Here is a 26,396-nt window from a genome sequence, read left to right on the forward strand (position 1 = left end):
GAAGTTGGAGGAAAACCCCCAGTCCCACCACACCATCCTTTCTGCTTCTGGTTTGGAGCTCTGGACCAGGGTTTGAGTCCTGGTCAGTTTTTTAAATAATTATTTAACATTGTAACTTCTAGACCTTGGTGTCATCAACAAAGTGTCCAATAAAGCAAGCCATGGTACCTACAAAAAAAAAATCCAAAAAACAAACAAACAAAAAAACCCCAAACAAAAAACAACAACAAAAAAAACCCTATGAAGCATATGGTTTGATAAAAATCAGATCAAGAGGATGATGCTGGATAGAGAATGTTTTGTTTAGTTGGTTATGGAGGTATTATGGAGTCAGACGGCTAACAACAACTATGTACTAGGTCTGACGGGTATAGAAGGTTCTACTGGAGGTTGTTGATAGATACTGTGGATTTGACTATGATTCAAAGCGACCTTGTTAACAACGGATCTGAACCTTTTCTGATCCTGTGTCATCCTCAGCATCCCTGATCTACTCTAACCCATTGTTTCAATCACTGTGACTATCTATCTTGTCGAGGCTCTTCCTCTCCTTCACTGACCCTCCGCCTTTCCAAGCATTGATGTCCTTTTCCAAGGATGTTGTTGTTGTTATGTGCTGTCGAGTCGTTTGCGACTCATAGTGACCCTATGTACAACAGGCCTCAACCCTGCTCTATCCTGTGCCAATCTCACTGCCTCTGACACACCCATCCCGATTACCCCAGTCACTGAATCAATCCACCTCATAGAGGGTCTTCCCCTCCTGCGCCATCCCTCCACCCTACCAAGCATAGTGTCCCTCTCCAAAGACCTGTCTCTCCTTACAACATGCCCAAAGTATGTCAGACGAAGCCCCAGAATCCTTGCCTCCAAGGAGTTGCTTGGTTTAATCCTCTCCAGGATGAATCTGTTTGTTTTCTTGGCAGTCCATGATACATTCAATACTCTTCTCCAGCACCACAGGTCAAAGGCATCAATTCTCCGTCTGTCCTCCCTAGTCATTGTCCAGCTCTCTGATGCATAACAAGTGATTGCAAAGACCATGGCCTGTATCAGGCGCACCTTAGTCTCCAGAGAGACACCGTTGCTCTTGAGTACTTTAGAGAGGTCCCTAATAGCAGACTAGAGTTGGATTAATTTGATGAGACCTCTATCTTTAAAATACCTGCAGTATAGAAAGTGAAATGACTAGTAAATTATGAAAACACCAATCACACAGACTGACTGGTGTTAACATGTTGTGGAGATGACCAGCAGTCCCTCTTCACCACTCCAGGCAATGGGAAAGGGTCCTCCCACCCCATGAGGATGAGTCTGCTTCAGGCCCGTGTAGCTGGTTATTTGGGAGAGATATATTTTAATTCCTTTCAATTTGACTTCTTGAGATTCCAGTGCAGTCTTTGGAGTCTCTTCTGACATCAATTTCAGTTTTTTCTTTCTCCTCTATTTTTTTAATGACCTTTTGCTTTCTTCATGGATATCTTTGATATCATCCCACAACTCATCTGGTCTTCTATAATTGGTGTTCAATGCCTCAAATCTATTCTTAAGATGATCATGAAATTCTGATGGAATTGATTCAAGATCTTATCTTGGTTCCTTTGGACTTATTTTCATTTTCTTTGGCCTCAATTTGAACTTACATATTAGTAATTGATGATCTGACCCACAGTCTGCCCCTGGCCTAGTTTTGACTGCTTAAGTTGAGCTTCTCCAACGATTTCTTCCACAGATGTAGTCAGTCTGATTCCTATGCATCCCATCTGGTGAAATCCAAGTGTAAAGTTGCCTTTGTGATTTTTAGAAAAAGTACTTGCAATGAATAAATCATTGTAAGTACAAAATTTAGTCATTCTGTTTCCAGCCTCATTTCTATCACCAAGCCCATATTTTCTGACTACTATGCCTAGTTCATTCTTTACTACTTTTGCATTCCAGTCACCAGTTACCATTAACACATCATGACTGCATGTTCAGTCAATTTCAGACTACAAAATTCGGTAAAAATTCTCAATTTCTTCCTCTTTGGCACTAGATATAGGAGCATATACTTGGATAATAGTCGTGCCTACCTTTCAGTATTGATTATGTCTCAATTATCAAGAAAACAGAGATTCTCACCACAGGACCAATAGACAGTGTCATGATGAATAGAGAGGAGATTGAAACTGTCAACAGCTTCATCTTGCTTGGATCTACACTTAACAACCTCATTACAAGCAGTCAGGAAATAAAGAGACACATTGCAATGGGAAAATCTGCAATTAGTGACCTTTCCAAATTATTGAGGAGTAGTGATGTCACTTTGAGGAATAAGGTGTGTCTGATTAAGGCCATGGTTTTTCCGATTACTAGCTATGTATCCGAGATCTGAATAATGAATAAGGATGACAGAAAAAGAATTGATGCCTTTGACCTGTGGTATTGGAGAAGAGCACTGAACATCCCATGGATGGCCAAAAAAACAAATATGTCTTGGAGAGGATGTAGCTGGAGTGCTCTTTGGAGGCAAGAATGATGAGGCTTTACCTCACATACTTTGGACATATTGCTGAGAGGTGGTATTTCTTGGAGAGGGACATGATATTGGGACGGGTGGAGGCCTATTGAAGGAGAGGAAGACCCTCAACTGGCTGGGTTGATATGGTGACTGCAGCAGTGGGCCCTTGTATGTCAGGACGTGTGAAGATGGTGCAGGACAGGACTAGGTTCAGATCTTTTGTTCATAAGGTCACTATGAGTTATACTTGACTCAGTGGCACCTAACAACAAAAACATATTTTAATTAATAAATTATCTAAGCTCTATGATAAAAAGAGCAGATTGTGTTATGGTAGGACCTGAGTGAATATGGCTCAATTCATTTGTCTTCTGTGACAAGTTGTTTATTTTCCTGATTGGGCTTTCGGTTTATTTCCTTGTCATTTTTCTATGCATGGATTTGACAACTGTGTAATCACAGAATACTGTGCCAACAGCTCTATATTCTGCTTCATTTTTTCCTCTTATAAAATAAAATGTCCTTACCAAAGGAAAGACTTTACAAATTTTGATGTAGAGTTTCAAAGTTGTCAATATATTGAAATTTCAGTTATTAGTAGATTTGATTTTTTAAAAAAATTTTTTCAATACAAATAGGTTGAGAATTTGTTTAAAATTATTTTGCAGAGAGAATAAAGACAGCAATGTTCAGGATTCTTGCCTTATAGTTCTTACTTAACAAAAATTATTAAATGCTTTATAAGGGCACAACATTTCAAACTACTCAAAACATCTTAAATATGTATTTTCATACAGGCACATCTGAAAAGTAGGTAAATTTTGAGTAGTAGTGCTTTCGCTTATTGAAGACACAGAGGTCTGGGGACAAGCGACTTATCCCTATTCACATAGTGGGTGCCAAGCTAAGCTATCCACTGTGCCCTCCACATACTTCCATGTATCCATGAAGCAAGTCTACACGCCCCTTCCCACACCTAGCCAGATGGTCAAAAGGGATGGAGCACCTTCAACAGATCTAGTTTTTTTAATTACTCACGAAATAGGTGATCACAAAAGATAATGGTGGGTTGATGTTGTTTTTTTGAAAAAACAAACGGAAAACATAACACAGACTATTCATTACTCTGTGTTTGCTGTCAGATACAGAACTGGCTATATAATTTGCAGAAATTAGTGGTGGTGGTTGTTGTTGTTAGGTGTGGTGCAGTCAGTCACGACTCTCAGAAACCCTGTGAACAAGCACACCAATGCTTTGCCCTGCTCTGCTCCAGCATCACAATCTCTGCTGTGCTTAAACCCACTGCTGCACTCACCGTGTCAGTCCATCTCACTGTGGATCTTACTCTCTCTCGAGGACCGTCTGCTTTTCCTCCACATTTCCAAGCAGGCACCATTGTTGTTGACGCCATGGAGTCGGCTATGAAACGCGGTGACTCGTGAACAACAAATCTGACCCTCACCCTGTCCTGCGCCCTCCTCACCATTTCTCATCTGCTCCAGCCCATTGTTGCAGTCACTGTGTCAACCCACCTTGTCCCAAGTATGCGAGGTAAAGTTTCCATAAAGTGCCATTAAAGGTCCTAAAATGCAAAGCTTTTCCCTTTCATCCATGATCTCTCCGTGGTAGTTTGTATTTCATGTCATTTTAAATTAAGATAAATAAATTTTCATTATTACCATAAATTTTACTATTTTGTCATTTCAGTGTACAAAAAAGTATTACAACCCATCTAAGAACACTTACCTCTTGTACGGAATTGCCACAATTAAAGCATTTGTATTTACTAGCCTATATTTAAAAAACAACGTGCTTCTGGAAACTCTATGAACTTTGAGAACCGATGATGGTTATAGAAAGGCTTCAGGTCTTTTGTTCAGAGGGTCGCTATGATTTGTACTTGACTTAACAGCAATCAACAACAACGTTTAAGGGAGTACTGGTAGCTTAGTGTTAAGGAGTTGTGCTGCCAACCCAAAGACATGGGTTCAAATCCACCAGCTTCTCTGTGGAAGAATGAGTAATCTCCTCCCATTACTTCCTCTGAAAACCTACTGGAGCATCAGCTATGAGTCAGTTCTGACTTGAAGACACACAGTCACAATATTGTATGTATTTTCTCTGCTCACACATGTGCTGCACTGTTCCATTGGGTTTGCTTATAAAATGTTAAGTTCAAAGTTAAATGATATCAAATGTCAAGACAGCTACCACAGAGCATTAAACCAAACTTGAGACCCTTCTGCAGCTGTATAGGTCAGAAATCAAGGTCAACTCTGAGTATTACTAATTTCTGAGTGAGTCTGGTGGCCTAACCTGTAGGGTACTGCTAACTCCAAAGTTGAGTCTCTCTCTTATTGCCAATGATTTGCAGCATTTCTTCATGTGTCTGTTGACCATCTGAGTATCTTCCTCTGTGAAGTCTTTCCATTGTCTTTTGCCCATTTTGTGGAGGCCCTGTAGGATTCTGTAAACTTTTGATATGAGACCCTTGTCTGGAATGATATTGTTGTTGTTGTTAGGTGCCGTTGAGTCATGGATGACTCATAGTGACCCTATAAACGAAAGGACTGAACACTGTTCATAGAGTTTCTGGAGGCAAGCCATTTCCAAAGTAGATGCCACTCATGCTTCCAAGCTTGTTTTAATCAGGAAGCTCCAACAAGCACTGTCCACCATGGGTAACCCATATCACATTTGGCACATCAGTGTCACAGTGTTTAGCATCACAGCAACCATGAGTTACCTCTGTGCAGCAATGCACAAACCAGTGCTATACCACCTAGAAGAATGTTTGACAAAAAAAATAATTTGAACCAGGCCTGAGGACCTACCTTGGACTTGGTAACATAGCGTTCAGTCCACTAGTAATTGAAATTATATTACCAAATATTTTTCCCCTAGTCAGTACGTTTTCTTTTCACTCTGTTGGAAAGAGGTTTTGATTTGCACAGGGATTTAAGCTTTAGGAGGTCCCATTCATCAACTTTATCCTCTCCAAATTGAGCATTTCTGGCCGGTTTTGGTAGTCTGTTTATATGTAGACTAGGCTATCTAAGCTTCATCCAGTTTGTCTCTTATGAACTTTATGGTTTTAGGTTTTACACTCCAGTCTCTGATGCACCTGATTTTTCTGTATGGTGTGAGATGTGGACTCTATTTCAGCTTTCTGTAGGTAGCAATCCAGTTTCGCCAGCACCATTTGTTGAAGAGGTTGTAATTTCCCTATTTAATAAGCTTTATTTCCTTGTTGAGTATCAGTTGACCATCGATAGCTGGGTTCATTTCTGAGTTCTCAATTCTGTTCCATTGGTCTATGTGCCTGTCATTATACCAGTATTATGCTGTTTTGGTTACCACCACTGTGTAGTAGGTTTTGAGGTCAGGGAGTGCTATGCCTCCCACTTCATTTTTGTTTTTCAGAAGTGCTTTGCTTATTTGTGGTTTCTTTCCTCTCTATTCCAGTAGCACTAGCAAAGTTTAACAGGACAGCAAGTAAGAAATGTTGGAGAGGATGTGGAGAGATAGGAAAATTGTTGTTGGGATTGTAAAATGGTAACAACCACTCTAGAAGGCAGTTTCGTGTTTACTCAAAAGGCAGAATATAGAAATTCCATATAAACCAGCTATTCAGCTGCTTGAAATATACCCTGAGAAAATGAGAACTGAGGCACAAACGGAGACTTGTACACCACTGCTATTCACCATCGCAAGAACACGGAAATAGATCCTTCTCTGGTTTGTAAGTAAGATGATTGGGAGTTCATACTTCTGTGTGATATGTGCCACCCATTGAACCTTGTTACGACAAAGCCACAGGCATACTACCCATCTGACGTGAGGGGGAAAAAAGAACATGGAAACAGCCCAAATGTCCAATCACAATCGAATGACTTGAGAAATTTTAGTACATTCACATGATGGAACACTATGCAACATGCAGGAGCAATGGCGTTGTGAATTACTACCTAAGTTGGGAGGAACTGGAGAACACTATGGTAAGTGAACTAACTCAGTCCCATACGGACAAATATTGTATAAGACCATTAATATAGAATGATTATGAGGATCCAAGGAGCGTGGTGTGGGAACAGAGTTGAAGATGGGCAGGGAGGAGGCGATAATCATAGGGTCACACAATATGATGGGTGGACAGTGGTTGGGGTGAAGGAAATGGGAAAGATCTGGTGTGAAAAACAATGTATCCAAACTTTGTAAATAAACCAGTATGTTGCTGCTGTTGTTGTTTTTATGTGCCATCGAGTTGCTATGGCGACCCTATTTACAAGATCCCTAAATCTTGCTCTATCCTGTGCCAACCTCACTGTCTCTGTCACACTCCCACCACTCCAATCACTGAATCGATCCATCTTTTGAAGGGTCTTCCTCTCCTGCACTATCCCTCCACTCTCCCAAATAGAATGTCTTTCTCCAAGGACTGAACTCTCCTTGCAACATGCCCAAAGTATGTCAGATGAAGCTTCAGAATCCTTGACTCCAAGAAGCAGCCCGGCTACACCCTCTCCAGGACAAACCTGTTTGTTCTCCTAGCAGCCCATGGTATATTTAACACTCTTCTCCAGCACCACAGTTCAAAGGCAGCAATTCTCTTTCTATCATCCCTATTCACTGTCCAACTCGCTGATATATAGCATGTAATTGCAAAGACAGTAGCACGGATCAGGCACACCTTAGTCTCCAGCCTGACATTGTTGCTCTTCAGTACTCTTGAGAGGTCCCTCACAGCTGACTTTCCCAATGCAATTTGTCTCCTGATTTCCTGGCTGCTGTTACCAAGAGTGTTGACTGTGGAACCAAGTAAACTAAAACTGTTGACTATCTCAATCTCTTCACCATCCATACTGATGCTGCCAATTGGCCCAGTGGTGAGAATCTTTGTTTTCTTGATGTTGAGCTTCAATCCGTATTGAAGGCTGCAGTCCTTGACCTTCTGTAGCAAGCACTTCAGGTCCTCCTCAGTTTCAGCAAGTAGGGTTGTATTATCAACATAACACAGGTTGCTGATGACTCTTCCACCAATCCTGATGCCACATTCCTCCTCGTACAGCTCAGCATCCCGGATGATCTGTTCTGCATACAGATTGAAAAGGTGTGGAGACAGAATACATCCTTGGTGGACCCCCTTCCCAATTTTGTACCATGCAATGTCTCCTTGCTCTGTTTTGATGACTGCCTCTTGGTCCAAGTAGAGGTTTCACATAAGCACAATCAAATGTTCTGGGCTTTTCTTCTCAAAGTCAGCTGCAGCTTGTTGTGATCCAAACAGTCAAAAGCCTTTGCATAGTCAATGAAACATAGATAGACATTTTTCGGATCCTCTCTGCTTTCTGCCAAGACCCATCTAATATTAACTAAAATATCCCTAGTACCACGGCCTCTTCTAAATTCAGCCTGCACATCTGGCAGTTCTCTATTAATGTGTTGCCCCAGTCGTTTTTGGATCCTTTTCAGCAGAATCTTGCGCATGTGATATTAATGATATTGTTCGATAATTTCCACACTCTGTCGGGTCACCTTTCTTTGCAAGGGAACAAATATTGATCTCTTCAAGTCACTTGGCCATCTGGCTGTCCTCCAGATTTCTTGGCACAACTTAGTGAGCACATCCAGGGCAGCATCTGTTTGTTGAAATATGTCAATTGATATGCTGTCAATTCCTGGAGCCTTGGTTTTCTTGCCAATTCTTTCAGGGCAATTTGAACTTCCTCCTTCATCATCATAGGCTCTTGCTCATACATTATTTCATGAAATTCTTATGTCAGCCAATTCCTTCTGGTACAATAACTATGTCCTTCCATCTTCTTTTAATGCTTGTTGGATCATTTAACACTCTACCCAAAGCATCCTTAAGTATTGCCACTCATGGCTTGAATTTGTTTTCAACTCCTTCAGCCTAAGAAATGCTGAGCAAGTTCAGCCCTTTTGATTTTATGACTCCAGCTCTTTGTGTGAGTGTACCGTCAAATCAGATCTGACTGGTACAGGAGGAGATTGTCCCTCCTTTTCCCGGCAGAGCATCTGGTGGATTCGAACCGTGTGCCTCTGGGAGTGTAGTTGCAGCTCCTTGCCACTAGGCCACCAGAGCTCCCCGACTCCAGCTCTTTGCACATTTCATTATATTATCTTGCTTTTTTGTCCCAAGCTCCCCTTTGAAATTTTCTGTTCAGCTCTTTGATTTCTTGATTTCTTCCTCTAGCTTTGACTTCTCAGCGCTCTAATGCAATATTCAGAGCCTCAACTGACATCCATCATGGTCTTTTCTTCCTCTTCAGCCTTTGTAATGACCTTTTGCCTTCTTCATAGGCGATATTTTTTATATCCTCCCACAACTCATTTGGTGTATTGCTCACTGGTGCTCAAGGCCTCAAACCTGTTCCTGAGATGGTTTTGAAATTCAGGTGGGATAGACTTAAGGTCAAATTTTGGTTCCCATGAATTTGATTTCATTTTCTTCAACTTCAGCTTGAACTTGCATATGAATAGTTGGTGGTCTGTCCCACAATCAACACCTGGCCTGGTTTTCACAGCTGATATTGAGCTTCTCCAATGATTCTTTCCACAAATGTAATTGATTTGATTCCTATGCATACCATCAGATGAAATCCATGTATAAAATAAAAATTTAAAAAATTTAAGAAAGTAGTCTCTAATAGTTCAAATCCACCAGCAATTCCTCAGAGAAAGATCTAAGTTCCATCAAAGCTTTGTCCCTACTTTGTTGTAAGACTCTGGACAGGTCTCCTTGCTCTGACCCTTGATTCTCTTATCTGTAGAATGGGAATAATGATTCCAATTCAAGAGGTGCAGTATTTGTGAGAATGAAACTAAAGAGGGTTTGTAAGAGTGTACTATAAGTTATGTATCTCCATATACCATGTGAAGGCATGAGCATTGCACTGCATGCTGGTCTCCATGTATGAATATTATATATCACATACAGGCACCATCAGGAAATTTCACTCCGAGGCAGGGTGATTTACAAAGCCTGCTCAGAAGTGGAGTCAATTAAGGTCAGCTTTCTATGTTGCTAAACAACAGGGGACTCCGGGTTCAGTAACGTTGAAAGGCAGGCCCAACACACCCCTTGAAACCGGGCTTTTGAGAGGGTTCAAAGGAACGCGAAACAAAAGCCTCTCTTTGTGATGTTTTCACTCTTCCCCCATTGTCCTCTTTCACCCTCCAAGGGCCTTCATGTAAAGAAAAGGGGCTGCTAATGTGGCGAGTGGGAGTTTAAAATTGTCCTAGGCCAACAATGTTGGCACATTCTGCGGGCCTCATTACAGAATCATCTGAAATGCTTGAGAAGTGTTTCCCACTCATTAGCATAAATAGCAGAAAAACTCTTTCACAAACAAAGCAGGTTCCATCTGCCCCCAGTATGTCCTCACCTTGACTTCAAATGGCCAGTCCCTCCCCCAGCACAATACCGGGGGCACCGGCCTCCGAGGCCCCAAACACCCCACTTCAGAACAGCATTCAGAGAAATATCAACACGGTAACCTGCATGTTTATTCATTGGCCAGCCCCTTCCTTTTAATGGAGTCCCTTCCCTTTTGTGGCCACTTGATTCTTTCACAGATCTAAAAGGGATAGGCCGGGAGAGGCTTCCTTTCCATGCTATTGGGATCCTTAGCAACCCACACCTTGTGAGTGGATCGACCAGGCTAATTAGGTTTGTTCTGCCTTTTTGGCCCAAGCTCATTTTGTCAGGTATTCTGCTGTGGGATTAAAGAGTCATTAATCACCGGGGCCTGACGCTGACAAGGTGGCTTTCACAATGAAGTCCACTTCCCTGGTGTTGGTGGGAGCCAAGGCCGGATCTGTTTTGCATTAAACTGCACGAGAATGTAACAGCTTCTTCCCAGTCTACCTCAGAGCACGTCAAAGATTGCCCTATCAGAGGTGGCATCCACCGTGTTAACTAGATGCCTTGTATTAAGAGCAACAGATAGGGGTTGATCAGGTTCTGAGAAGGGCACGTACACAGAATAAGACCATAGTATGTCAGAGTGGAGGATCAAGAACCTTAGTAAGATACCCATCCACTTTCATGTTTTTTCTCAAGAAAGAATTGCGTCTCAGAAAGACGCGTCCAAGCATACATACACAGTCACTGGAAGAGCCAAGAGTAGAACAGACCTTTCAGCTCTCATCACTATCGCAGCCAACTCCAAATCAAAGCTTTCTAGAACAACTTTCAATACAAAGAATACCGTGTTTGGCAATTCAAGAGCCCCGACTTCTGAAGAGTCTCATATGCGTGAGAAAGTCAGAAGATGGTAAAATAATTGACACATTTGAATTGGAGTTTTGGCAAAGAATATTGAATGTATCATGGACTGTCAGAAGAACAGACTCAACTTGGAGCAAGTCTAGCCAGAAGGCTCCTTAACAGGGAGGGTGAAGGCACGCCATCTTGCTTACATTGGACACGTCATCAAGAAAGCCCAAACACCAATAAAGGACAACACACTAGGGCCAGCAAAAGCAAAGGAAACCTTTTATGAGATGGATGGACACAAGATCAGTGGGATCAAATATGCCAACAATCATGACGCTGGCCCTGGACTGGACAAATTTTATTCTGTTGTGTGTAACGTCACTGTGAGTTAGTCTGCTTGAAGACAACACATTCTTCTGGTTATTGTGTATGTTGTTGTTGTGTACCTTAGAGTCGGAACCGACCCATAGCTAACCCTCCTGTGGGTTTTCAGAGGCAGTTAGTCACACAGGAGGAGATTGCCCATCCCTCTCCCACAGAGTGACTGGTGGCTTCGAACCACGTTCCTTAGGGATTGCAGTGCAGCTTGTTGCTACTAGACCACCAGAGCTCTCTGAGCATATAATAAAGGATTTTATTTCATTCATATTACTAAATGCCATTTTCATAAAATGACGCAGAAGTGTTTAGCCATGGCTAGTTCTTGCTCAACGAAACCATTTTCCAAAGTGAGTATTATCATTCCTGTATTTCATGAACAAATAAACCAAAAGACAGAAAGCTTAAATAACTCACTTATAAGCCAAATTCCTTCCCCCATGTACCCCTCTTGAAACGATGAGCAGATCTCCATAAATCTCGGTGTTCTTGTAATCTCTGATTACTGCTTATATAAATCACACATTAAAAATTCAGGACAATTAATTAAACATCAGGTTTTCAGGATTATTAAATGTTTCCTTTTATCATTTAGACTTATGATAACTTTTTCTCTGCGGATGTCCTCTTTTCCCCCCTTCTTTTGGTCTTTCATTAGTTCAACATTTATCAGGCGTCGCAATGCTAACTCCACCACCCATCTGTCAACTTGTCCTACTTTGGCAGCTTTCCACTTGCTGTAACTCTGGATAGTATCCCACCAGGACTTCAAATACCAGCAGAGTTGCCCATAACAGATAGATTTCAGTGGACTTTGCAGAGTAATAACAGAGTAGGAAGAAAGGCCTGGTGATCTAGTTCTGAAAATGTTATTGTTATCATGTGCCGTCAAGTTGGAACTAACTACAGCTGATCCTCCAACAAATTTTCAGAGAATGTAAGCCACGTGGAAGGACATTGCTAATCCTTCTCCCAGGGAACAGCTGGTGGATGCAAATTGCGTGCCTTTGAGATTGCTGCACAGCTTATTATTAGGTCACCAGAACCAATGAGGAGTCTATGAATCACAGAATGTAGTCTGCTAATTTGACTCATTTGCTTCAGATGTGTTATCAGGAAGGATTTGTGGATGGAGAAGGACACCATAGTTGATAAGGAGTAGAACCAGCTGTCATGGATTGAATTGTGTGTGTCCCGCAAAACACATGGGAATAGTGATACAATGTGGAAGGTATGTAATGATCTGCATGATCTGATAAACGAGATAGTTATAAGAGGATGAGAGTGCGTGGTAGAGTTAGCATTGCAGACGCTTGATAAATGTTGAACAATGAAAGACCAAGAGAAAGGGGAAAAGAGGAGATAAGCAGAGAAAATTTTATTATAAGTCCAAACAATAAAAGGAAATATTTAATAATCCTGAAAGGCTGATGTAAGGGAGATTCTCTAGGGTGTGGTCTGTGATACTCAAGGACTGCAGCCTTCAATACAGATTGAGGCTCAATATCAAGAAGACAAAGATTCTCACCACTGGGCCAATTGGCAGCATCATGATAGATGGTGAGATTGAGATTGTTCACAGTCTTAGTTTGCTTGGCTCTACAGTCAACATTCTTAGCACCAAGCAGCCAGGAAATTAAAAAACGTATAGCGATGGGAAAGTCTGCAGTCATAGATCTCTCCAAAGTACTGAAGACCAATTTGGAGACTAAGGTGCACCATGGTCTTTGCAATCATTTGCTGTGCATCAGAGAGCTAGACAATGACTAGGGAAGATAAAAGGAGAAATGATGCCTTTGAGCTATGGTGTTGGAGAAGAGTATTGAATATACCATGGACTACTAAGAGAACAAACAGGTTCATCTTGGAGAGGGTTAAATCCTGCTGTTCCTTGGAGATAAAGATTCTGAAGCTTCATCTGACATACTTTGGACATGTTGCAAGGAGGGACCAGTCCTTTGAGAAGGACATCATGCTTGGGAGGGTGGAGGGACAGCGCAGGAGAGGAAGACCCTTGATGAGAAGGATTGATTCAGTGACTGGAGTAATGGGGGTAGGTGTATCAGAGACAGTGAGATTGGCACAGGACAGAGCAGGCTTTAGGGCTGTTGTACACAGAAGGTTGCTATGAGTTGCAGGCTACTCGACGGCACAAAACAACAACAACAGAGACAAAAGGGGAGGAAAAAGAACATAAGGGGTGGAGAAGGACCTCAGTATCACCAAGAAACACTCAGAGAGCGAAACGCCACCTTTCGGATCTGGATCCTGCACTAAGACACTTCCTAACATGAGGAAAGGATGAGCACATGGAGACCTCCATGAGACATCAAGTTTACAGTTGCTAAAAGAAAACATGGATTTCCTCCAAAACAACACACAGAGAACGGCTTTTCATAGAGCTGGAACCCTGAATTGGTGACATGGCCCATAGGTAGCACTGCTTTGCTGTTTCAAGCCCCTCAGCGCCTCTGAGGGAGAAAGACGACCATCTTCTCTGATTTGATTTACAGCCTCAGACACCCACGGGGTCAGCTAAGAGCTGGCTCCAACTAGATGATGATGAGTGAATGAGCCAGTGAGTAAGATATCCCTAAAGTGGGAGAGAATAAATTTCTGTTGGTGAAAGCCATCCACATGTGATGTCTCTGTTAACTAAGACACCAGCAGAGGTGAATCTGGGAGACTTTGAATGGGATGGATCGATTCGAAGGCAGCAACAATGGACCCAAATGTATCAGTGATTGTGAAGATGGTACAGGACCAGGCAATTCTGCCAAGTCTATTCATGTGGAGTCACCATCAGTCAGTGCTGGCTCCATATCAGTTAACAAGAACAACCACAATCCCAGGTGCTGGGGATATTGAAACATATATAAATAAGTCACAGCCTATTTTGCATGCAGGTGCTGAAGAGTATGTTTCTTGCAAATATGAGAGCAAACCAAGAAAGAGAAAGATAGAGGACGTAGAGAGGCCTAACACGGAGGGGCAGTGGAGGGAATGCCCCAGATGCTGAGGGGCATCCCACGTGGATGGCTGGGCACCAGGCACAGAGGGCGGCCCGCCATACTGCTGCAGGCACAAGTTCTGTAGAGCTGCTTCAGAATGGTGAGTGTGATAGGCAACCTCCTCATCTCAATAACCTCAGGAGGACTGAGATGTTTGGCAAAGAGCTTGAATTATTGACTAAACAAACAAATGAAAAGACAGTTACTAACTCCAAGGCAAAACCAAAAAAGATGTGCTGGAAAGAAAAGCAATCGGAGTTCACTGCAGGGCTCAGTCATAAATATTTGAATTGTTTTGATGTAAACATGGATTTGGCATACATTAGCATATCACAATACTGGCAGGATGTTGAATGAGAAGTGTGAGTATAATGGGGCCTAGAGCATGGGATGAAAAATCTAGAGCCCATGTTTCGTAGTGGGAATTTGAGAATTAACGCTTAAAATCGTGGGGGAAATTGAAACATAGAAACTTTGTAAAACCACTTGACTTTTCAAATTATGTGCCAATTTAACATTAATGGTGAATGCAGCTGCTAGCCTAAAAATTGGCTGTTAGAAGCTACCACTCATTCAGAGGGAGAAAAATGTAGCATTCTGCTTCTATAGAGATTTACAGCCCTAGAAACACGCTGTTGTTGTGTTGTTGTTGTGTGCTGTGGAGTTGGAACTGTGATGTAGCTGACTGTCCAGTAGGTTTTCTGAGGCAGGTAATTGAAGCACGGGAGATTACCCATCCTTCTTTCACGGAGCAGTTGGTTGGTTTAAACTGCATGCCATTAGAATTGTAGCATAGTTTCTTACCACAAAACCCTTAGAGCTCCCCAGAAACTTAAAAGGGCATTTCTATTCTGTTCTGATAGGGTTTGGATTTGGGGTACCTGGCATATACAAAATCAAGATAAAAAGATCATCGAATAATTAATTTTAAAAATTAGATTTGGTGGTTTGTTGTCAAGAGATTGACAATGTCATTGGTAGGCGGTTAGGTGAAAGGTAAATTCAAACTTCACCAGTTATACATGGAATGCTCTGCCCTTCTGTGCGTTCCAAGAGGTGGATGAAGAGACCAGAGAAGTTCACAAGTGGAGGGAAGACCAGTGGCCCGAATGGGTGCAGCTGGGAGTGAGAGAGGAATTGGATTAGAAGTAGCCGGTTGGAGAGAGAACCCTTTGCTTCTATTTTGGTGAGTTGACCAGATTGGAGATTTAGCCCAAGACAGATTTAGTTTGAACATTGGCTTCTGTATTTATTAGTCATATGACTCAGGACAAGTTCTTTAACCTCTCTGAACCTCAGTTTTCACATGTCTAGAAGGACATAACATCAGTCACTGTGTCCACATATCTCGTTGAGCTTCTGATGATGACTTGTTGAGCTTCTGATTGAGATTCTGATAATGATTCATTGAGTTTCTGGTGGTTGCTTTGAATCCTTGTCATTCTTTGATTTTATAGATGCCCTCTCCAATTTCTGCTTCCATTGTCACACAGCATTCTCCTCTCTGTGTTTCTGTCTCTGTGTCTCTCTCTCTTTTTTTTTTACTTCTTATGACGGCCTCAATCATTGGATTTAGGGTTTGATTATTATAACTTGATCACACATGCAAAGACTTCATTTCAAATAAGGTAAAAGTCACATGCTCTTGATGGACATAAATTGAGAAGAGGGGGAACACACTATTCAACTCAGTACTCTCTACTAAATGCCATATACCAGGCACGAAGTAAAGACTAGAGAGCTCTGGTGGTCTCGTCAGTAGGGAGTTGCACTGCTCACCCATAGATTGAGCCTCTTGGGTGGTTTGACTCCACCAGCGACTCTTATGGCAAACGATAGCCAAGCTCTTTATGTGCAACTTACAGCTTCAGAAATCCTCTGGAATGTCAGCTATGACTCTGTTCTGATTTGACAGCAATGAGCAATGAAAGTTAGACCTCAAACGTATTGCTAGCAAGACCCATAAGGTCAATATGATTTCTTGTTTTTTAAAAGTGTAGGAAACACATAAAGAAATGACCTAGTCAAATTTATGTTGTTTTGGTTTGCCGTTGACTCAGAACTGACACATAGCTAACCCTCCGGTAGGTTTTCAAAGGAAGTAGTTGCACCTGACGAGATTGACCATCCTCCTGTAGAGCAGCTGATGGCCTCAAACTCTGTGCCTTCGGAATTGCAGCACAAATTCTTACCACAAGCCACCAGAGCTTTCTAGCCAAATTTCTAGAGTGGCTCAAAGTTAGAAAGAAATTAACATACATACTAGATTTATTAACCCTAAAACAAAACCAGGCCGAACCGCATTGCTATGACATTGATTCTGACTCATAACAACTCTGTGTGGCAGAGCTTGTGTCCTCTTTAAAATAGAGTAGGATTATCTCAGAAGGTTTTTGGGGCTTTAAATCTTTACAGGGGTCAGCTACCTCATGTTTCTCTAATGTAGCAGATGGTAAGTTTGAACCCTGAACCTTCTGGTTAGTAGCCAAGTGTTTGCTTAAACACCAGGTCTCCTTTATATCAGCCTACTATGTGTATTTTGTTATACTTCAGAAATACCTGAAGTTAGAAAACCAAAAGGGAAGGCCATGTTAATCATTAATCAAACTGAAAGATCTGAAGAGCAAATTCAAACCTCGAGTTTCAATACTGAAGGATTTTACGGCCAAAATCTTGAGTGATTAGCAAGCATCAAAAGAAGATGGAAGGGATATGAAAAGTTACTGTATCAAAAGAATTTAGTCAACACTGACCTATTTCAGGAAGTAGCATATGATCAAGAGCCAGTGGTAATGAAGGAAGATGTTCAAGATGCACTGAAGGCACTAGCAAAGAAAGAAGGATCCAGAAATTCATGAAATATCAATTGGCATATTTCAGCAAATAGATGTAGCCCGGGGCATAATTACTAGCCTATGTCAAGACATTTAGAAGACAGATATCAGGTCAATTGACTAGAAGAGATTCATACTTGTTCCCATCCAAAAAAGAAACAAAAGGAATCCAACAGACTGTGGAAATTATTCAACAGCATCATTAATATCACATGCAAGTAAAATCTTTCTGAAAATTATTTTTGAAAAGCTAGAACAATACATGAACAAGGAACTGCCAGAAATTCAAGTTGGATTCAGAAGAGGTTGTGGCACAATGAAGATCAAATTGTTCTTGGCTAGAATTAGAAAATACCAGAAAGACGTATAATTGTGTTTTATTGACTATTGTAAAAATAGCAAGGACTGTGTGGAGATGGCCATGTCTGACCTTTGTCAACTTCACAAGGGGAAACTGTCCCTGTCCACAGTATCAATAACACCACACCAATTCCCATTAAGTCAGACATATCCCTCACACTAACTCCCATACCTGTTTCTACTCATCTTAGCACTGATCTTATGCTTTACTGGGTCCAAAATCTATTGTGACAGCTCACCGACCACACAGAACCATTTTGGGGAAGTCAAAAGGTTATCATCCAAATTAATAACAGAATATAGCCAAGACAGCTCCCAAAATGTACATACAGGTTCCTTGGCCTTGAGCCTCTTGCCTTTCACCAGTATTCTCAAGTTCTCAGTCTTGTCAATATTGGTTTCTTACCACAATATTAGGGAGTTCTGGATCTGAGGCCACCCTATAATCTTCTTAATCAGGTAATGCCCTTTCTTCCAGAAGTCCATCAGGTTCCTTAACAATCAGGCTTTTGGTCCAGGACATTCAGTTCCAAGCCTGCATTGGGCCTGAGGGCTGACCATATCAGATCTAGAAAAAGCCTATCTGGACTATGGAAACTATCTCATCATGACAGCAGTGTAAACAGGGACACTAAGTCACAAAAATTGGGAGAAGCCCAGTTGCCTCAGGAAAGGCAAGGACCTTTCCTCAGCACTGCCTCAGGGAAAAATCCTTCCCTGAAGCTGGTCCATGAGATTTGGACTTACATCCTCCTAAACATGAGACAGGCAACAGTGTGAGAGACCAGTAGCAGTATGTGGTGAAAGATATCACAGAAGTGACTTGTGGATGAAGCTATCTTATCAAGAGATGGCTGGGTAAGGGAGAGTTGGAGGTAGGGAGGAGTGCAAGGAATGGTGTTGTTGCAGGGAAAGGGAAGGGACAAGACACATGTGCTTGGGTGGGGAGGATGGCAAATGTATTGGTTATTTCTGTAACAAAAGTGTCTTTCACTTGCTCTGTAAAATGCTTGTCTATCAGATATTATTCTAAAACTAAGCATCCAAATTAAGAAAAACTAGGAAGAAGGATTGGCCATCCACGCCCAAAATATAACAGGCCTTCAAACACACTATGTTCCAGTAGAGCACACTCACTTTGAGTAGACTAACAAATATGGCAGCTGAGGCCAAGCCCTCAAATTTGAAAACACAAAGGAGGAGGAACAGTTGTAAGCAAAAACCAATGACTGGAACATGGAAGGTGAGAAACATGATTGTAGGAAAACTAGGCATTGTTAATAAAGAAATGGAACGCATAAATATAGACATATTAGGTATTAACAAAATGAGATAGGTTGGCACGGGACATTTTGGATCAGATGATCTTATGATCTACTACACTGGAGATGAAAAGGTGAAAAAAATGGAGTTGCTTTCATAGTTTAAAAGTCTGTTTCTAGATCCATCTTGAAATGCAATATTGTGAGTGACAGGATAATATCCATACTCATACAAGGAAGACCTGTTAATACCACTATCATTCAAATTTATGCACCAACAACCAGAACCGAAGAGGAGGAAATAGATGATTTCTACCAATGTTGCAGGCAGAAATCGATGGAACATGTAACCAAGAAGCGTTAATAATAATGGGTGACTTGGAATGCAAAAGTTGGGTACAATGAAGAAACATCAGTAATCAGAAATTTTGGGTTTGGGTGACAGAAATGAGGCTGGGGATAGAAAGATAGAATTCTGTACAATTAATGATTTATTCATAACAAATACCTTTTATACGAAACATAAGCACAGGCTATACACATGTATTTCACCTGATGGTATGCACAAGAATCAGATCAATTACATCTGTGGAAGGAGTCATTGGAGAAGTTCGATCTTAGCAGTGAAAACTAGCCCAGGTGTTGATTGTGGAACAGACCATCCATCGTCTCATATGCAAGTTCAAGTCAAGACTAAAGAAAGTTAAATCATATCTACAGGAATCAAAATTTGATCTTGAGTCTATCCCCCCTGAATTTAAAACCAACTCCGGAATAGGTTTGAGAACTTGGACACTAAGGAATGACAATCAAATGAGCTGTGGGAAGATATCAAGAGAATTGTTCATGAAGAATGCAAAAAGTCATTACAAAGAAAAAAGACCAACATTGTTATCAGAGAGACTCTGAATATTGTAGTAGAGCACCAAGAAGCCAAAGCAAAGGGAATAAATCAAGAAGTTAAGGAGTTTAACAGAAGATTTCAAAGGGCAGCTCGAGAAGACCAGGCAAAGTATTATAATGAAATGTGCAAGGAGCTGGAGTCGGAAAATCAAAAGGGTCGAATTCGTTCAGCATTTCTTAAGCAGAAGAAACTAAAGAACAAATTTAAGCCATGAGTTGCAATGCTTAAGGGTGCTGTGGGAAGAATATTGAATGATTCAGGAAACATTAAAAGAAGGAGGAAAGAGTATGCAGAGTCATTGTACCAAAAAGACTTGGCTGACACAGAAGTATTTAAGAAACAACTTATGATCAAGAGGCAATGGTGATGAAGAAGAAAGTTCAGATTGCTCTAAAGGACTTGGCAGAAAATAAAGCCCAAGAATTGATGGAATACTAACTGACGTATTTCAACAAACAGATGCTGCCCTTGGGCTTTCCAGCCTGTACAAAGAAACCTGGGGGACAACTACCTGACCATCTGACTGAAAGAGATCCATATTTATTCCCATTCCAAATAAAGGTGACCTGACAGTGTGGAAATTATTTAACACTATCCCTAATATCACACACTAGCAAAATCTTTCTGAAGATTATCCAGAAATAACTGGAACAGTACACTGACAGAGAACTACCAAAAATACAGGCTGGGTTTGTTAGAGACATTATTGCCAATGTCAGATGAATCTTGGCAGAAAGCAGAGTACCAGAGGTTTTTCTATCTGTGTTTCATTGCCTATGCAAAGGCATTTGACTGTGTGAATCACAACAAGTTGTGGAAAACCTTGAGGAAAATGGAATTCCCAGAACATGTGATTGTGTTGACATGAAACCTATACTTGGACCAGGAAGCAGTCCTCAGAACAGAGAGAGAAACACTGCATGGTTCAAAATCAGGAAAGGAGTACATCAGAGATGCATCCTCTCTTCATATCTTTCCAATCTATATGCAGAACAGATCATTCAGGAAGCATGGATTTATGAGGAAGAATGTGGCATCAGGATTGGATGAAGACGCAACAACAATTTACACTATGCAAATGACACAATCTTGCTTTGTGAAATTAAAGAGGACCTGAAGCACTGGCTGCAGAAGGTCAAGAACTGTAGTCTTCAATATGGATTGAAACTCAACATCAAGAAGACAAAGACTCTTACCTCTGGGCCAAATGGTAGCACCATGGTAGATAGAGAAGAGATTGAGGCTGTTAATAATTACAGCTTGCTCGGTTCCACAATCAACACTCTTAGCACCAGCAATCAGGAAATCAAAAGCTGAACTGTATTAGGAAAACCTACTGTCAAGGACCTCTCAAGAGTACTAAAAAGCAAAGATATCAGTGTAGATACTAAGGTGCACCTAATCCAGGTCATGGTCTTTGCCATTACTAGCTATGCATCAGAGAGCTGGACAATCACTAAGGATGACAGAAGAAGAATCAATGCCTTCAAACTATAGTGCTGGAGAGGAGTTTTAAACATACTACGGACTGCCAAGAATACAAATAGGACTGTCTTGGATAAGGTGAAAGCAAGTTTCTCCTTGGAGGCTAGGATTTTGAAGCTCCATCTCACGTACTTAGGGTACATGGCCAGGAGAGACTGGTCTTTGCAAAAGAACATCATGCTTGGAAGGGTGGAGGTACAGTGTGGGAGATGAAGTCCCCAGATGAGATGGATTGAAACAGTAACTGTGGAAATGGGAGTTGATGTGTCGGAATTAGTGAGAGTGGCCCAGGATGGAGCAGGCTTCAGAGCTGCTGTACACAGCGTTACTATACATCACAGGAGACTCAACGGCACACAACAACAAGAACTGGTGTCCTAGTGGTAAGAAACTTAACTGCGATCCCAAAGGAATGTGGTTTGAATCCATCAAGTGCTCTGTAAGGGAAAGATGGGCAATCTTCCCGTGTGATTTACTGCCTCTGAAAACCCACTAAAGGGTCAGCTGTGGGTTGGCTCTGACCCAACAGTACACAGCAAGTGAACTCTACAACAATGTGTTTAATCTCTAAGAGTAAATTCTTGAGTTTGACTTTCAGGTGTTAGAATCCAACCCAAATTTAAAAAGCCTTCTTTTCACATTATTTTGTCTTGTTATCATGAGGGAATCAGTCCTTGAAGAGGATACCATGCTTGAAAAAGAAGAGGATCAGCAAAAAAGAAGACCCTCGATGAGATGAACTGACGCTGTGAACGCAACAATGACTTCAACATAGCAGAGTGTATGTGGACTGCAAAGGATTGAGCAAAGTTTTGTACTTTACTTTTGTTGTTGTACATAGCGTTGCTGTGAGTACAAGAAAACTTGATGGCATCTAAAACAATAGTCAAGTCATTATTTTGTCTTCCTTTACTCATTTTTTCCTCATTTCCAAGATTTTGTTGTTGTTGTTGTTGTTGTTGGAACACACAGGTAACATGCTCTTGTTTTATTTTCCCCAGGTCTTCGTCCCATTGCCCTCCTCCTTCCCTCTCAGGAGACATCATTCCCTCTGCCTAGGCTCCTTATCAGTAAGTCCTCATTCTTTTCCTCCTGGCTCCCCTGTCCATCACCATGTGCTCACAACGCACGCTACTTACTGTTCATACTAAAGACACGAGGCTATTTCAGTTGTTTGAGGTTGTTGGGTTTTTTAAAAAAATATTTAAACATTTCCATAACAAACAAAAATTTGAATTAGCCTAAGGAAAATACAATTAGAGAGGCAGGCCTCCCAGACATTTAGGGGATGGGAGTGGGTTTCCCGGTGGGGTAGTTTTTAAAAAAATCAATGTAAATGATATTTACTCCTAGTAGTCTTAAGGGTGGGAGGGGAGAGAAGGGAAATCTGTCTGAACAAGAGAGGTATAATTCAGGAGCTGCCACACAGTAAGAACCTCCAAGGAGGATAAGCATTCTTTATAGGTTTGACAAGAAGTTTGATGGGGAGAATCATGAAGGGACTTGCACCTGCTCCACAAAGAGCTTGAAAAACTGCCCAGGGCCTCACCGACCCCCATTCACAGCCCTGGGAGGCGAGAAGACTTAGCAGCAACCACCACTGACAAGAGTCTCATATCCAGTCATTAAGTTGGGGAGTGATAACTAAATTATATCATACAACCATAGCTTCTACTGCACGTCATTGAAATAAAGTCATCGCCATTGATCAGAACTGACTCATAGCTGACCTTCCAGGAGGGTTTTCAGAGACTGCAAATTGTATGAGAGGGGATTTCCCATGGGGCTGTGCAACCCTTACAGACTGTGCCGTTGTTGTTGTTGAGTACCACCAAGTTGTAGCTAACCTTCCACTGGGCTTTCAGAGGCAGTTAATGGCACAGGAGGAGATTGTCCATTCTTCTCCAGCAGAGCAGCTGGTAGATTTGGACCACATGCCTTTGGGATTGCAGGACAGCTTCTTACCACTAGGCCACCAGAGCTCCCTGTACCATTAGAGTTCCCTCATTATTAGGATAGGAAGCTCTGGTGGCTTAGTGGGAAGGAATTGTACTGCCAATCCAAAGGTATGAAGTTCAATTCCACCAAGCACTCCATGGAAGAAAGATGAGCAATTTCTTCCTTTGTGATTTACTGCCTCTGAAAATCTGCTGGAGGGTCAGCTATGGGTTAGTTCCAACCTGATGGTACACGACAACATTGTTAGGATAGTAGCTAATATTTATTGATCATCTTCCATGTGCCCCATTCTATGTGAAGTATCTCGAATGCTGCATCTCTATAATTCTCCTCACAATTCTATGGAGTCTCTGCTGACATTTGCCATAATTTAGAGAGGAGGTGGAAAATGAGGCTCTGAAGAGGCAGTGAAGTCAGGACTGAGGCAAAGACAGGTTTTTTTCCTGACTGCAAAGTCTCATTTTATGTCAGGGTAATTTAAAAATATTGATTCCTATTTCTCCTGACATTTCACAAGCCCTTCCCCTCCCGTGCAGGTAGACAGTCCTGTCAAGGGGTTTTATGTGGGGTTTAAGTAAGGAAAGGGGGAGCCGGAAGCCTGAATACATATCTTTCATAGAAGCCCACATGCTGATAATGATGATGTTAGATGTGACCTTGTCACTCCAGCCAGGAGAGACATGTGATGAGAAATACCCCTCACCTGTCTGCTCTGTACCCACCACCCCATCTTCACCCAACACCCCCGCAGGAGAGCTCTAGGGCCCTCATGGTGCAGTCTCAGTACCTCAGGGGTGGGCGAGGAGTTGGAACATTTGTAGATGGCTTTATGGTCCAGTAGGAAGACCAAGTCTGGTTGGAAGGATTGTGAAGGTGGAGGACTGGAAATCCATGCAGACAGTCTCCCCTTGCTCATAAAACCCAGAAACCAATTGGAAAGAGCGATGAGTCAGCCCTAGTCATGACTAGAATTTATTTCCCCCACCCCCCACTTGGAAGGATGGAAAGGAATTTAAGATCCTTTTAAACAAAAGAGTAGTATTTCTTTGTACTTACATTCTCACTCATTGTCATCAAGTCAGAACTGAGTCCAGTGAGTTTCCCAGGCTGTAAACCACATGGGAGGTGAGTGTCCGTCTTTCATCCTCAGAGCAACTGGCAGGTTCAAACCACCAAGAAAGTGTGAGCTCTGTGTGAGCAGCACAAGTCCCTCTGGGCTATGCCACTAATATGTTTATCTACTGACCTTCATACCCCCCACAAAAGTCACACACTGAGTAAGTGTGCAGTCCTCCCACCTTGCACTTCTATTTACTTTCCTTTTGATAGGAATTTAGAAAGTTCTGGTGGCCCAGTGGGTAAAGAGTTGTGCTGCCAACCCAAAGACACTTGGTTCAAATCTGCCAGCTGCTCTGAGAAAGACAGCTTCTGAAAACATGCTAAGGGGTCAGCTGTGAGTTGGTTCCGACCCAACAGCTGTGGGTTGAGATAAGCTCAGTTGCAGGAATTTGGGCTTGTGGTACCAGGGGACCAGCATCAGAAGTTGATACAGCCAAGTCTCATCTTTGTTTCCAGCACAGAGGGGAACTGCTGTTGACCTTGCAAAGAGCCTTCTTCCCTTACCTCCTGAGCATGAACGTTGACTGGCTTGCTCTGTTCACCATTGTGGCTTCATGACCCACCTTGTCATGTGCAGTGGAACCCATTATCGTTATGAAGACAGTATCCACCCTAACACATAGCCAGTGTTCTGGACTCAGCAGAAATGCTACTCAACCACCCCTCCACACAGAGCTTGATAATATTTAAAAATAAGAAAATGTCTCTCTTTTTCAGAGTGCTTTCTCTGATGCCACCATCTCCACCAGGTGTTGTTGTTATACCTTTACTTTTACTTCTCTTTCCCAGTGAAATTTCTAAAGACATATTCTTTTGTGTAATTATTTAATTCTTGTGTATTCTATCAGACAAGGGCCAGATATACAGCCACGTTATGCTTTTTAAAAAAGGCATTGAAGCAAGAAGCTGCACTGCAATCTCAGAGGTGTGTGGTTTGAATCCACCAGATGCTCTGCTGGAGAAGGAGGGGCCATTTTTAAAAAAATAAAATTTTTTTAAAAAAGGTATTTAAAACTAAATAAATCACTATACAAAAGTCTATCTTGTGATATCCTGTCTTGTTCCCATCTCCAAGGCCCCACTGCCATTTTTCTTTATTCCCAACTTTTGCATTCTTACAACTGGGTCTATAAGCAATTTCACAATAGATGGGTGGGGGGAGGGGAGGAAATTGATGTTGTCAAGAATTTGCTTGGATCCATAATCAACATCAGTGGAAGTATTCATCTCTACATTCCTTGGTGCCATGAGCTAGGCATTCACTGAATTGTGGTGGAAAAGCAAGTCTGTCTTAGTGATGTCCACATTCATGGGCCCACTGGCCTAGTATGGAGGCAGACACAAGTAAATATATAAGCATAATGACAAACTGTGATTAGTGAGCCTATGAAGGGAGATCTCGAAAAGTGCAATGAAAGTGATATACAGGAAATACAGCTTTCAGGCATGATCATGAAAAGCCATTTCTGAGGAGCTGACATTCAAACAAAAATCTGAAAGATGAGAGGGATGCAGATGGGTAGAGAGATGGCACAGTAGCATTTTGACAAGCAGGAGTAACCAAAAAGGAAATGGATTTCAGTTTCAATTTTTGTTTTAAATTAGACATTGCCAAGCATCATGTTTTTATGTGCCATTGAGTTGCCTACTACTCATACCAACCCTAAGTACTATAGTTTTGAACCCTGTTCTATCCTGAGCCAGTCTCACTTTCTCTGACATACCTAACCCCATTACCCTAGTGACTATATCAAGCCATCTCTTCCAGGGTCTTCCTCTCTTGCACTGTCCCTCCACAGGATGTCCTTCTCCAAGGGCTGGTACCTCTTGGTAATATGCCCAAAGTATATGAAACTGAGTTTCAAAATCCTTGTTGCCAAGGAGCAACTTGTTTTCATCCTCTCCACAGAAGCCTGCTTGTTCTCCTGGCAGTCCGTGGTATGTTCAATACTCTTCTCTAGTACTACAACTGAAAGACATCAATTATTCTTTTTTCTTTTACATTTTTTATTGGTTTACTTACAAAGTTTATATCATTGTATTTCTTTCTTTTTTAAAGGACAAGTTTATTAACTTTTTTTTACTCAAAGAAGTTAATTAATGCATGATAGGTTCTTTAAGGCCAAACAGAATCAAGCAATGATATTAATAATGGAAATAACAGAATAGATATTTTATCTAGTGGCAAGCATTTAGGTTAGAAGTTAATCTTAATTCCATATGCTTTATACATGTAATTATTTCTTTAATATTATTTTATTAATTTTAATGAACATTTACAGAGATTTTGGATTTCCACTCATTCATTGTTGTATTTTTCCTCTTTATCTTTTATATTAGAC

This window comes from Elephantulus edwardii, unplaced genomic scaffold (genome assembly GCF_000299155.1).
Source record: "Elephantulus edwardii isolate Elephantulus edwardi_28Jun2011 unplaced genomic scaffold, EleEdw1.0 scaffold00367, whole genome shotgun sequence".
NCBI lineage: Eukaryota > Metazoa > Chordata > Mammalia > Macroscelidea > Macroscelididae > Elephantulus > Elephantulus edwardii.